Consider the following 13,503-nt stretch of genomic DNA (forward strand, 5'->3'; position numbering starts at 1 on the left):
GAGTGTGTGTGTGTGTGTGTGTGTGTGTGTGCACTTGTACAGCTATCTTTGTGAGGGCCAGTTTGAGTTTTAGACCATCGGAGTGAGGACAATCTTGTAAAGTGAGGACATTTTTGCCGGTCCTCACTTTCTGAGAGCCCTTTAAAGGCCTGTTTGAGGGTCAAGACTTGGTTTTAGGGGTCAGGTTATAATTGGGTAAAGGTTAGGTTTAGGGTAAGGGTTTGGGTGAGGCACTTAGTTCTGATGGGTAGGTTTAGGGTAAGGAGCTAGAGATTGCATTGTGTCAATGTATATCCCCACAAAGATAGCTATACAGAGTTTATGTGTGTGTGTGTGTGTGTGTGTGTGTGTGTGTGTGTTTTACACACACACTATGCCTCAAGTGCTGACATCAACAAGGAAACCTGAATGTGCAACTATTGCAGCTCCGGGCATCACAATTCTATAGCTTAGATATGAATATTTCAAACCAACACTGCATATTATTTAGACACCTCCCCTTATTTAGACTTGATGAAATATGAAATGTTTCTCGCTTTCCTAATTTTGCTAGGTAAGACATCATCAATTATTCCCATACTCTTAAAAGGTACAGCTCCTGACAGACTAATTAGAAGTCAATACATCAATAGAGCAGAAGATGGTCTTTGCCAATCCCTCCATGTGGCAGCAGGGAGAGGCAAAGCGGTCTCCTGTGTCTAACTTTGCATAAACTGCTGTGGAAAGGTAATTTGCTCACCATATTGTATTTCAATATGACATAGTAACCACTTGGGAACTTCTTTTAATTACTTACAAACATATGTTGTTACAGAAGCCCAGGGAAGAGTTAGCCATCATTCTCTACGCTACTATGTGTTTAAGATGGGCGTGTGTGCATCTAACTGTGCGACTGCGTGTTGTCCAACACCGCCATCATGTTTACCATGTCCTAATTATTTTTCTACTGGTTCCTGTGGGATCAGACGCTTGTCATATCACCTAATATAGCCGAATTTAAAGCAAATGCCTTTAAAATGACATACATAGTAGCACTGCTGCACTTTATCCAAAAACATCTGCTACGGTAAGCTGATGTCATCTATTTTTCTGACCTTTCTGAATGCCCGTTGTCTCTTAAGGAACCGTGGTTGACAGACGCACGTGCAGCACCCAAGCCATGTTCTTTCAGGCTGCCTTATCAGGCCCGAACCACCGGTGTCTGTCATATTGACCACGGTGTTGGTGAACACCACGAATAGATCACACGAACAGCGACGGAGAGATGCTATGAAATTGCTTTCGCCGCACATGTCTGTCAGGCTCACGAGACGCCCCCCATTATTCAAGCTGAAATTACTTCACTCACCTTGATGCTATGTCGTGTTTGCAAGGCAGCCTTGCAAAATGTGCCCCCAACCGGCTCTTAAGGACTTCTGTGTCCTGATGTGTATCTTAATGAACACAGTTGCACCTGCTCTCCAGTAATAGTGGCAGGTGCCGGGCAAGGAACGCACCCCCCCGAGCAGGTTTGTTTACCGGCCATGTCCAGCAACCGGGCTTTTTTTTTTTTTGTGCTGTCATGTCGGTCTCCTTGCGGGAAATAGACTGGATAGACTCCAGGAAGGCATGATGGCAGTGCTGTTTGCTTTATGAAAGCAGTCCTAAAATAGGCCAAATCTTTGTTTGCCCCTTCTCTCTCTCTGTGTCGAAAATCCTCAGGTCTTCAGGTCTTGAGGGGAAATAATTACAGTAATGAAGCAGACTGGCCAATCCAAGCAGCTGCTTCTGGAATTCCCTCTAGACGGGTGGTGCTTTTGGGTCTGCAATCTTCTTTTATTTCACTCATCAGACTCATTTATTCACTTATGAGCTCGTGTTTTACCGAACTGATGCAATAATCTCTGACCTCCACCTGGCTGAAACAAACTGTTCCCTTGTAAAGCAGAGGCAGGAGAACATGACACATCCGCTCTACCCAGTCAGGGGCTCTCAGGTGGATTGTAAACGCCTGTAGAAGTGTTTTATATGTTTTCAGGTGCTCCTCAGGATTCCGGTGAATTATTATGAACAGAAAAATGAGAGCCTGTGCAAAGGTAAAAAGTCTGTAGCCATTTTTTTGATGTTTATATCAGGAACAATGACCTCACAGAGAAAGACAAAATACAAATTCAAAAAGCAGAACAATTGAAAGAAATCCTATTAGCATAACTATCAATTCATAAACAAAAAGCCATGTAATGGATTCTGTCAACAGCTTCACGTCAAACAACAAACATGGCTGTGTGCCATTCACAACTGCAGAATTGTAATTTGAATTTGAATGTAATGAAGTACTGAATTTCAAACAAAGCCTTTAGTTTGGAGGTTTAAAAGCTTTTCAGAGAATTAATTTCCTTGAATGCATTACTTTGATTTTCTTTGAATTACAATAATTTCAATTCAGTAAATTACTCTTCTTGTTATTCAAATCAAATTCACCTTCAAAATTTAACAATTCAATAATGATTTGGGTTAACATTATTCATTTTATCACATATCCTGTATATAATTCACTAGACATTTTCCCCTATTTACTATGATTCACATCTATTTCACATGTGCCAAATATGAAAAAAAGAAATAAGAAGTGGGGAGGGGGGAATAATTGCATGATGTCACGGTCATTCGTTGCTCTGGCAACAGCTAGACTGGAATACACATAGATAACCAGCCACTCCATAGCAAAGTCATATTAGCATCAGGAAATTTCGGGAAATCTCAAAAATTACTTTAGATAAACAAATACAGATTCACAATGATGTATTTGGTCTTTGCAAGCAACAAACATAAAATATTCTCCACTTCATTATGGACGTGCTGCCCATTTCCCTTACCCTCCATTGCCTCTTCCTCTTTCCCATCAAAACATCGGCCCCTGAAAATCAGAGAACAGAACAAATCAGTTCTCTTTCTCTTGCACAATTTAGATTCTGATTGAGCTTTCACATCCTGTTTCGATTCTACACAGGGTGCCAAGAACTAGTCCTGCCACACAGCTCTCTCGCATAAGAGTAGATTTCATCAGATTAACTTTCTGAAACTGTTCTTAACACCACCCAGATCCACGGAATGTGCCTCATTATTTCAAATGGATTAAGGGTTAAATCTGTCAGCCAGATATGGAGTTGAATTCACAGATATTGAGATGTGAATAATAGTCAAGGTGAATTTCCCATTCTGATATGAGATCAGTTTCTGAATTTTATCAATATAACAAGCTTAAAAATGGACTCAGTCACCCATCAATGTGATGACATTACTGGACTGATCCAGTTGTTGTTTTGTTGCTTCAATGTGGCACTTATCAAAGGTAGTTTCCCAGCATACCCCAGCAGATGTGCTTCTGTTAGTCAGTCAGTGTTAATAGCCCTTTGGGGGACCTTGCTTGATTCAGTGATAAAATATTAAACACAAAGATGATTGGCATCTTCTAGAGTGAGCTGAATAATTTCCAATGAGAGAGAGACAATGCATGCAAAGTATTGACCTGCATAATAGTTGAGGGCTGGCATGTTGTTAAGCTTCAAAATTATAGCATAATGTTCATAACAATAAATGGAATTTTCATGACCTGCTGAAAGAATGACATTCACATTGTACCGAGAAAAACAAAACAGACATCATCAAAGATGACAGTGGACCCAGTGTGTAAATAAAACATCACATAGCTGGCCTTTTCACTTGACATAGCAGCAATCTAACCAACAGACACCTTGAAATTGATCAGTGCATAATTTATCTCTTCATCACATGTTGTATGAGACAGTCTGCCACAGTTTTTAAATAAAACAGAAGTTCAAGCAGTGACTGTCTATCACATAAATACTTAAATTTCTGTTTAATGTTTTAAGAAACTGGAATATGTTCATATTGGTTCGAAGACACAACCACGCTGGTAATGTTTAACACAAGGATTTTTGGTAACACTTTATAATAACTTTCATTAATAAATCATTAACACACATTATATATAATGCTTAATGGATCATTAGCAGTGTTGGTGAGTAACTAGTTACATGTAACGGAGTTACGTAATTTAATTACAAAATAAATGTTACTGTAATCTGTTACAGTTACTGAAAAAAATGTTTAATTAAATTACAGCTACTTATGAAAATGTTAACGATTACAAAGGGGGTTACATCTGAATATTTTCACACACACATACAATCTTTTTTGCTATCTTAGTGAAGACATTGCATAGACTTCCATTGATTTTATATAAGGTTAATGATATTTTCTATCAGCTAGCCCAACCCCTACCTCTAAACCTAAACCTAGCCCTAACAGAAACTTGATCAAAACACTAGATTTAAATAAAATCATCTTAAACTGATATATAAGCCTTTTTAACTAGAGGACCAGTAAAATGTCCTCACTAGTGGGTTGTCATGATCTTTCACTATATAAGTGAGGACATTTGGTCCTCAAAAGTATAGTTAAACCAGCACACACACACACACACACACACACACATACAGATTGAATTGATTTCTTTCCCCAAATGCATTGGCTGTTCTAAAATATGACACACCAATGTTTAAGGAGTTTAGGACACCCGAACAGGACACACGCGTATTCGATAATTTTACTTGATAGCTTTATTTTTCAAGATTAACTGTTTTTTTCCAAGGCAATGTTAGATGCCAGTGTTTCCTGACATATTTGCTATGCAAAGATTTGATTTCAAAAACAGTATCATAGCTATTAAACTATATCTTGTTATGATTTCAAATCTGTATTTAACCTCAGAACGATCTCAAAGTAAAAATTTGTGCTAAAGTCTGATTTTGTGGTGGCTGTGCTTTAAAATTACATTTTTATAATCTTAATTCAAGTGGATTTTTGAGGATTTCCCCAATCTGACAGTAATTAGTGTTGAATACTACTGTAAGGTTAACCCTGGCTGGTTTAAATGTTTGAAAATGATTAACAGTTGAAAACATTCATTAGAAATGTAGAAAAGTAATCAAAAAGTAATCAAATGTAATAAGTTACATTACTTTAATAAAGTAACTGAAATATTTACACTACTTATTACATTTTAAATAGGGTAACTTGTAATCTGTAACCTATTACATTTCCAAAGACCTTCCCAACACTGATCATTAGATAATATATATTAAAATAGCTAGAAATGTGAGATAATGTGCTTGGTGGGGAAGTCGTGGCCTAATGGTTAGAGAGTCGGACTCATAACCCAAAGGTTGTGGGTTCGAGTCTCGTACCAGCAGGGATTGTAGGTGGGGGGAGTGAATGTACAGCGTCACTTCACTTCACTTGTTAATGTTTACTAATAAACGTATTACCTAATGCCTAATTACCTAATGATTAACATTTCATTATTTTATGTAAAATGTAAAAAATGCTTACAAATGTCAACTTTCAATTCATATGATCATGCACTTATTGAAAATCTACAAATGATTGTTATACAGATGTTATACAACGATTAAAAGCTTATTTGTAAATGTCATTTTGTATGCTAACAAATGTCATTAAACTTCAGTTTGTGTATTACCTAATGGCCTTTTTTTACATTTAAAAATTCTGTGAAAAAATAACTTTTGTCATTTTAAGCACTTCACAAACGTGTTACATTACACAATTTACATTAAATAATGACCTGTTAATCACTGGGTAATGTTTAATAAGTTCATTAGTAAACATTAATTATTATCTCATATTTCTAGCTATGTAAATGTATATTAACTAATGATCTATTAAGCATTATATAATGATTGTTGATGATTTATCGATTAAAGTTATTATAAAGTGTTACCAGATTTTTGACAAGGATTTTGATGACAAGATGGAAAAAATGTGCATTAAATTTTAAGTAAAAAAAAAACTCGATGCAAAAAAAAAGATTACACCACAACATATTAACAATGCACTTAATTTTTTTAAGAAAAAAATCCGAAAAGTCTAAGACTGTTTAAGTTGAAACAGTATATATAAATGTTTGAATATTTGATTTAATTTTGCATGTTCTTCTAATTATTAAATGTTAGATACTATTTTATTCAAATGAATGAATATTAAAAAAAACTGACTAAATGAAAAATATATTTTCATCAGCCTTTTTTTACATTTACAAATTCTGTGAAAAAATAACTTAATTTGTCATTTTAAGCACTTCACAAACGTGTTACATTACACAATTTACATTAAATAATGACCTGTTAATCACTGGGTAATGTTTAATAAGTTCATTAGTAAACATTAATTATTATCTCATATTTCTAGCTATGTAAATGTATATTAACTAATGATCTATTAAGCATTATATAATGATTGTTGATGATTTATCGATTAAAGTTATTATAAAGTGTTACCAGATTTTTGACAAGGATTTTGATGACAAGATGGAAAAAATGTGCATTAAATTTTAAGTAAAAAAAAAACTCGATGCAAAAAAAAAGATTACACCACAACATATTAACAATGCACTTAATTTTTTTAAGAAAAAAATCCGAAAAGTCTAAGACTGTTTAAGTTGAAACAGTATATATAAATGTTTGAATATTTGATTTAATTTTGCATGTTCTTCTAATTATTAAATGTTAGATACTATTTTATTCAAATGAATGAATATTAAAAAAAACTGACTAAATGAAAAATATATTTTCATCACAAGGCAAAAACTGAACCTAAACAAAAAAACTGCAAACATTAAGGCACTAGACAAGTCTTTTTTTTTAATTGACCACTAGGCTTGATCTCAGACAGGAAATAAAATCATGCAATAGGCGTGGCGTCTCATCAAAACCTTGAACTATTAAATCGCTTCAGAAAACACAAATACACAAATAATAACAGTATCATGTTTGCATCCTAATAAGCTATATAAAGAAGTCAAAATGCACAAAAAGCTTAATTAGCACATTATCAATTTAATTAAACATGTCAATCTTTTATCTCACTCCTCACCACTGAGCTTTCAGTGGGGGGAAAATTAGATTTGTGGAATAGCAAAGAAGAGGGACATTGAATAGCACCAATGACCATGCAGATATTTTCCACAAGCTGTTGCAATGTGAAATGATTTTCATCAGCGATGTGGAGCTCATTCATCTACTAATGTCACAGCCAAAGTCTGTTAGAAAATTAAACACGTGGTATTGATTCGCTCGTGCTCTACCTAGGTCTATAATTTTGCTCTCTGCTTATAGTGGCATTGACGGCAGACAGCGAAATCAAGTCAATTTAACTCTTGAAAGAAAGTAATTTTAAAAACCCTCAGACAGTGTCGCTATTTGCAGTAAACAGATGTATTCCACATGCCAAGGTTACAACTGAAGAGTATTAGCTGAGAGTATTAGCTTAGAGTATTAGCTGAGAGTATTAGCTTATTTTCAATAAGCTTTAAACACACTTTGAAACTCTTCATCAATAACTGGGCACATCATTTACAGATTTTAATGGGGCAAAATGATGAAACATTAAAAGATATCTGATTGCACTGGGAATGCGAAAAATAGCTGCATGCATGTATAATACATTACATGTGCTATGTGATAAAGCAACATTCAGAGAGCTCTCTGCTTCCTTATCCACTTGAAAAAGTGGAAGACTGTGTTTTCATTTACACACCAAAGGTTAACACCATTTTGCCGCTGTTAACTTCAAAGCCATCTCTGCATTGAGAACTTTTTTTGTTGACACAATCCTCCATGCTCTGAACCTACTTGCTCTGCATGATACCGGGAAAAACTAGCTGACAGAGGCAAGAGCCAATAGCGAGAGAGAAATAGCAAGAGCAAAAACACTTGATCATCAACACTGGAGAGATATGTTCTTAAACTTCATGATATATGTCATGCATAGTGTAGTCAGTATATGAGAAATCACAGCTATTACTAAAAGGTAAAACACACGAATGAAAGCGAAGAACATTTATGGATGCATCATACTTATCGGGTTGTGTATTTGATCATGCTACATAGTAGTGCCATGTTTTACTAAATACATGCATCAATAAGGAAATTACTTTAATTTAGCATAATTTTGGTAACATTAACTATAGAAACTATGATATTTTGAAAGAAATAGCAGATTCTTACAGATTTGCTTATCAGTTTTGTTTATCTAATCGTGGTAATGAGGGAATGTTTTTACACTGATCTTAGTACGAGTTAAACTATAGTTAATATGCAAGAAATGTAGAAAATCTTTGAAGGCTCCTCAGTTGGCTACATTAGGAGCTTACGATAATAACTTGTAACTAATACCTTGACATATTCTATCACAGGCTTTAGATTTTTATTCTGTCCACTACTAAGCTAATCCTTCGGATCACAATTTTTGGTGCATTTACATTTTAAGCTTTAGTAGGAAAATGTTGGCAAGCTTTGGTTCCCATCCTTTTTATGTAGATCTATGTCTTGAGCTAGGCTTTAGAGACCAAAATAAACTGCTGCCCCTCCGTTCACCCAAGGCAAAAGCACAGAGACCAGACTGTTGTTACTATGCAAGCGATACATGATGACTCCCATCACTGGGGCTTTGCAGCAGCAGTAATGCCTGAAAAAACACTTTAAGAGCAGAGCGATACTAAAGCTCTTTCTGGTCTCAACGCTTGCCTCAGGTCTCCCTGCTTTCCACATTGCAGGATGGAGTGTCAGATAAGTAATATTCTGCTTTCAAGACAAGAGCTCCTGTGAGATCTGCTATGAATGAACCGAGGCTTAGAAAATAAATGCTTTTAGGAGGGAAATTGTTGTCTAAACACAAATTTCCATTGTATGCCCCTAAAAATTCAAGGTTGTTCTGTTAGATTTAGTCAAGCTGTTGTGTGGGCTATACATAGTGGAGTTATTCTGCATTCGTTATGCACCTTTTTATACAAATTAGTGAACTAAAATGGTCATTCTCTCAGAAAAGCTCTAGTTTCTGGACCTTACTCAATGGTTTTAAATGAAATAGCTCCTTAATAGTTCTCCTCAGCCAAGCTACATTTCTCTTCTCATTAGCAGCTAATGCTGTTAATCAAATTATCCCGTGCATCTGAAAGCTTGAAAACACAGAGTGTTTGCTCTCACAAGCAGTCTGAATGCCACTTAGCCACTGGAGTATTGAATGTCTTCAGTCAATTTAGTCATTTTTAGTGAGTCTGAGTAACAATCGGGGTCATCACGTCCTCTCCCACAGCAGGGGAGGTTACTTCCTTTGTGGCTACATGGTTCTGAACCCAGCTTCTCGATGGGCATTTAGCTCCATATTTTTCATGTGAAATCTGTTTTACATTCACAAAAAAGTACCAGAGTGTGCCAGCATTTTGAACAGTGTTTGATGAATTTTTCATGCAGTATCCTGTACCCTATTATGACGGAAGATTGGCCTGCATTCTTACACTGCAAGGCCATTCAGAGGAACAATCAATTACAGGAATCATTGTGTGTTTTTCACTCAAATAGCAGTCACTCAAATCTCGCAAAGGAATAATAGAAAGAAGAGGATTGGAAAAAAGTGTGAGACTCCCCAGTATTCTTGGGAAAGGTCTTTTGTCACCTTTTGGAGGTTTTATTTATAAACTCCACATCAGTTGTTTCCACCCTTCAGCACAGAGATATCAATCACGTTTGCGAGAGCAGAAGCTTGGGAGTGTTGCATCACCCAATGTCCTGAAAATGTTCTTTCGTCCTGTTGAAAGGGCTTTATATATTACCTATGGGACAACTGTTGGAAGCTTCAGTGCAAAAAATGTTTTCTCCCTGCAAAGAGTAACTATCTCCCAAAACACATTCAAATATGCAAGTTGATCTCTTTCAACCTATGTCATGCCCAAATATAACACAAAATTGCATGTTTCATGACTCTGATATCACTATTTAAGCCAGCTATTTGAGTTAACCCAACCAGAAGGGTATTAAACGGCACTTGCTTGTTGATTTTCAACAGATCATAAAAGCAAACAATGATTGAAAATGCAATGTCCCAGTCCCTGAGCCTGCCTTACAATTGCGTGGTGACTAGGGAGAAAACGCAATTGCTCCCAATGCTCCGCGGTTCCCCTCCCTCCTGAACATAGCTCTATTACCCGCACAGTAGCTCAGATCAAAGTGATTTATCGCCAGTGAGAGCTCAAGTTGTTTAAAATGGCTGGTGTGATTAGTCATGTATGAATTGGCTCTGAAGAAAGGGACCGGGGTGCCCCAGCAAATTAAAAGCAGCTGCAGATGCGAGTCAACCCCAGCAAGGTGGTCATACGTGGCAAACGACAGCGACTCGCGGGGGATCCGGAGTGGAGAAACTGGGACATAGATTGCAGCTCTCAAACAACTGAGCTACTGAAATTCCTTCTCTATAATTGCTTGCAATTATGCATTTAAAATTCCACAGAGAGTCCAGTTCTTGATATAAAGAGGCATTTTTTTAGTCGACTGAACAATTTACAGTGCCTAGGAAGTGAAGTATGGCATGCGAGTAATTACATTTGTATTGTCTGCATCAAAGTACACACAGTTAGCATTAAGAAATATGTTCTGCATTATTGCATCACTCTGCGTCCACTAATGTGATTTTTACTGCAATGAGTGCCAGCCCACTCTCTATTGTTTATATTTGTGGTGCACATTAAACATAGCTACTTATAGACAAGCAGTGATTCATACCCCTTCTGTTCTGCATCCGAAAATGTCCGCTCACTTCTATTTTTAATACGTAGCTGTGGCTTTCGGGTGAAGCAAAAGTTGATTTTAACTCTGCTGTTGACAGAGCTATAATAAGAACTGAAAGAGGCACAAAAGAGCCCTAGAAAACAAGATGCTCTTGGCCTCGGTTCCTTATGTAAACGATTGTAATTAAACATCCCATAATAACAAGCTCGTGTATTTACACGGCATGTGTTCTAAAATCTCATCTGAGGTTGCTATTATTTTCAGATGAGCCTTTGATTCTGGGTCTTTCATTTTAACGAACGGGACCTTTGTGGGTTAGCGTAGCTGCTAGGCTACAAAGATATCGAGACCTCTCAATTTAGACAGATGCAGACCAACTTCCGGAGGTCTTTCAAAAACTATAAACTATAACCTGACATTGAAATTGACTGTAATTGATTGAAATTGAAATGCAAAAGCCCAAACTCCTTGAGGAATAAATGCCACTGTAATGCCATTTTAGCTAGTGAACCATCGCTTTTCCCCATTTTCAAAACAGATGACTGTCGAGTAAGCAATCGCATGTCTTCATCGGACATCTCCAGATGCTGTACTAAATGCATCTGGCAGCCCTGAAAGCATTCCCTTCGCATTCATCTTAACTGTAATGGTCATACAGCCTGACAAGCCTTGTCATCAGTGTCTGCTTCCATAATTCCTTTGTCTCAGAACAGCAAAAAAATAAAATAAATATTTGCCTTTGTCCCCACACCAAACACAAACATAGTGAGCAGTCTGTGACTAATACCTGATATCTGAGGCTTTTGAAGGGAGAAATAAATGGAACAGGAAAACCATTTGCATTTTATAGAGATGAACCTGTGATGGAAATGAACCTGCTGTTATCTTCACCATTCAGGGCAGATAAAATGGAGTCAGACCAGATCAGAGCATTAATGAAGAGCCCATCAATGGGCGAATTGTTATCTTTAGCGCACATTGAAATGAGAATATAATTTAATTCCTAGAATAATAACTACAGACTAGCTCACACAGTGGCTTTTGACATGCATTGAGCACATGTGAATGCCATCTGCACCGCTGTCTCCAACTGATCTGGAGAAGTTATTTCCTGAGGGGATCTTCATTTTACAGCAATATACCCTGGAGTTTTTTCTTTCTTTCTTTTATTTTCTTTGGGGTGTCTCATTTTTTAGAAAATCCAGCTTTCATTATAAAGACTAGTGTCTTTTCGTCTTTTCTATTTCTATGAGATGAAAGCTGAAAGCCAAGCTGTCGATCGAATGAAGGGCGTCTTTAATTTTCCTAATGGCAGAAGAAACCAAAGGAAGTAGGGAAGTTGTAAAAGTGGCAGTGTTGCTGTGGGGGCTGTTGTGACAGTTGCAGCTGTGTTCATTTTGAATCTGTAAGAAAAATTTACTTCTTTTTCACCCAAAATAAAGGGAAAACATGTGGAAAATAGACATAGGGAAGTCAGAGGAGGAGGGAAAAAAACTCTCATAACAACATTTCAGAGGGGAGCTCAACCCCGGGGAGGAATTTGCTGTGCTCATGTGACTACCCATGTGAATGGTAGTTGTTAAATCATCATTCGCGGGAGTGCAGGGAGTGTGTGGAGATCAGTGTTGCTGGAGAGAAGCAGAGGGGAAGAGACTACCGCACACCCCGCAGGTGATTCACGTATTGGAACCAAACCAGTTCTAAATCTACAGCTGTACTCACACTTCCGGCATCAAAGTGCTATATTTTAGTGGCAACTGAAAGCCAGTTAGTGTTTATTTCGTTGGGTGGCATCTGTCAGCCCTTGAGTCTGATGGATTTTTTCACTCACTTTGTACACCTAAAACAACAAGAAACCCATAAAGCACAGAAATAAAATAGCAATTCTGAGAGGAATATGGATATTCTTGAGGCCCATGCTGAAAAACAACTCATTTATCACACTCCTCCACAGTAAGGCTGGCAACGTGGCAGTGCCGTTGACACTGGTACGTCTCAGGTCTTCTTCTCAGCAGGGTAAGGACACAAGTGAAGACATCGTCTCACTTCTGAATGACAGCCATCATGTTGCGCTCTGACGGGCGGTCATATCTCTAGGCCCTTGAGGACAACAAGGGGACATGCTGTCATGAGCATACTAGCCTCTCTCCTCCACTCACCTGTGACAGTGTCTGGACGACCTTTAACGTGCGTCCTCAGGGGACCAGTAGGGCACGATGATGCAAACCACTCTCAGACTTCATTAGCTTCCTTGTCTGTTATTAATTCTCCTCCTGAGAGTGTCCGTATGCTGGGCCACCTAAGAGATCAGACATGCAGTAGATGAAAAGAAGTAAACAGGGGAACTCTGAAAACCCCTCCACATGTTATCTATCTTGAGTACTTGAAGTATATTGAAGCCAGGTGGCATCACCGGGAAGTAGATTGTGGGTAATCTACTAGAATTCTCAATGCGCAGATTGTCGTAAGTCTGAAAAGCTCCTGTGGTGGTCACATGACATACCTGCAAAAATGTAAACAAAAGACTGTGCTTCTCAAATGCCTCTTTTATAAAGTAATGAGTTTGGCAGGTATTGAGAGCTCAAGGCCTAGGCACTAGGGACAATTTTAACAATATATCATGAGCAGACTCTGAACTTTCCAGTACATTCTTATGATCTCTGAGGGATACAATATTACATTTTCTCTGTCCTGTAATACAGCTATTTTTCGCTGTTTTGAGACCAACTAAGCGAATCAATATTGTGGGCAAAAAGAAATGTCCGGGAAATTGTGACATGAAGCACAAGACCAGTTGAAATGTACAGTATTTTAAAAATAGTGCTGTCAGTCAATTTAAAACAATCATTTATTTATTTAA

At 37.4% G+C, this 13,503-nt stretch overlaps 1 protein-coding gene across 2 annotated transcripts in view; it reads left to right on the forward strand.

Annotated features, from left to right (window-relative positions):
• LOC107688706 (tenomodulin-like) overlaps window positions 1-13,503 on the forward strand; it is a 51,841-nt gene that overhangs the window by 20,013 nt on the left and 18,325 nt on the right. The window lies entirely within an intron of this gene.

This window comes from Sinocyclocheilus anshuiensis, unplaced genomic scaffold (genome assembly GCF_001515605.1).
Source record: "Sinocyclocheilus anshuiensis isolate Anshui unplaced genomic scaffold, SAMN03320099.WGS_v1.1 scaffold581, whole genome shotgun sequence".
NCBI lineage: Eukaryota > Metazoa > Chordata > Actinopteri > Cypriniformes > Cyprinidae > Sinocyclocheilus > Sinocyclocheilus anshuiensis.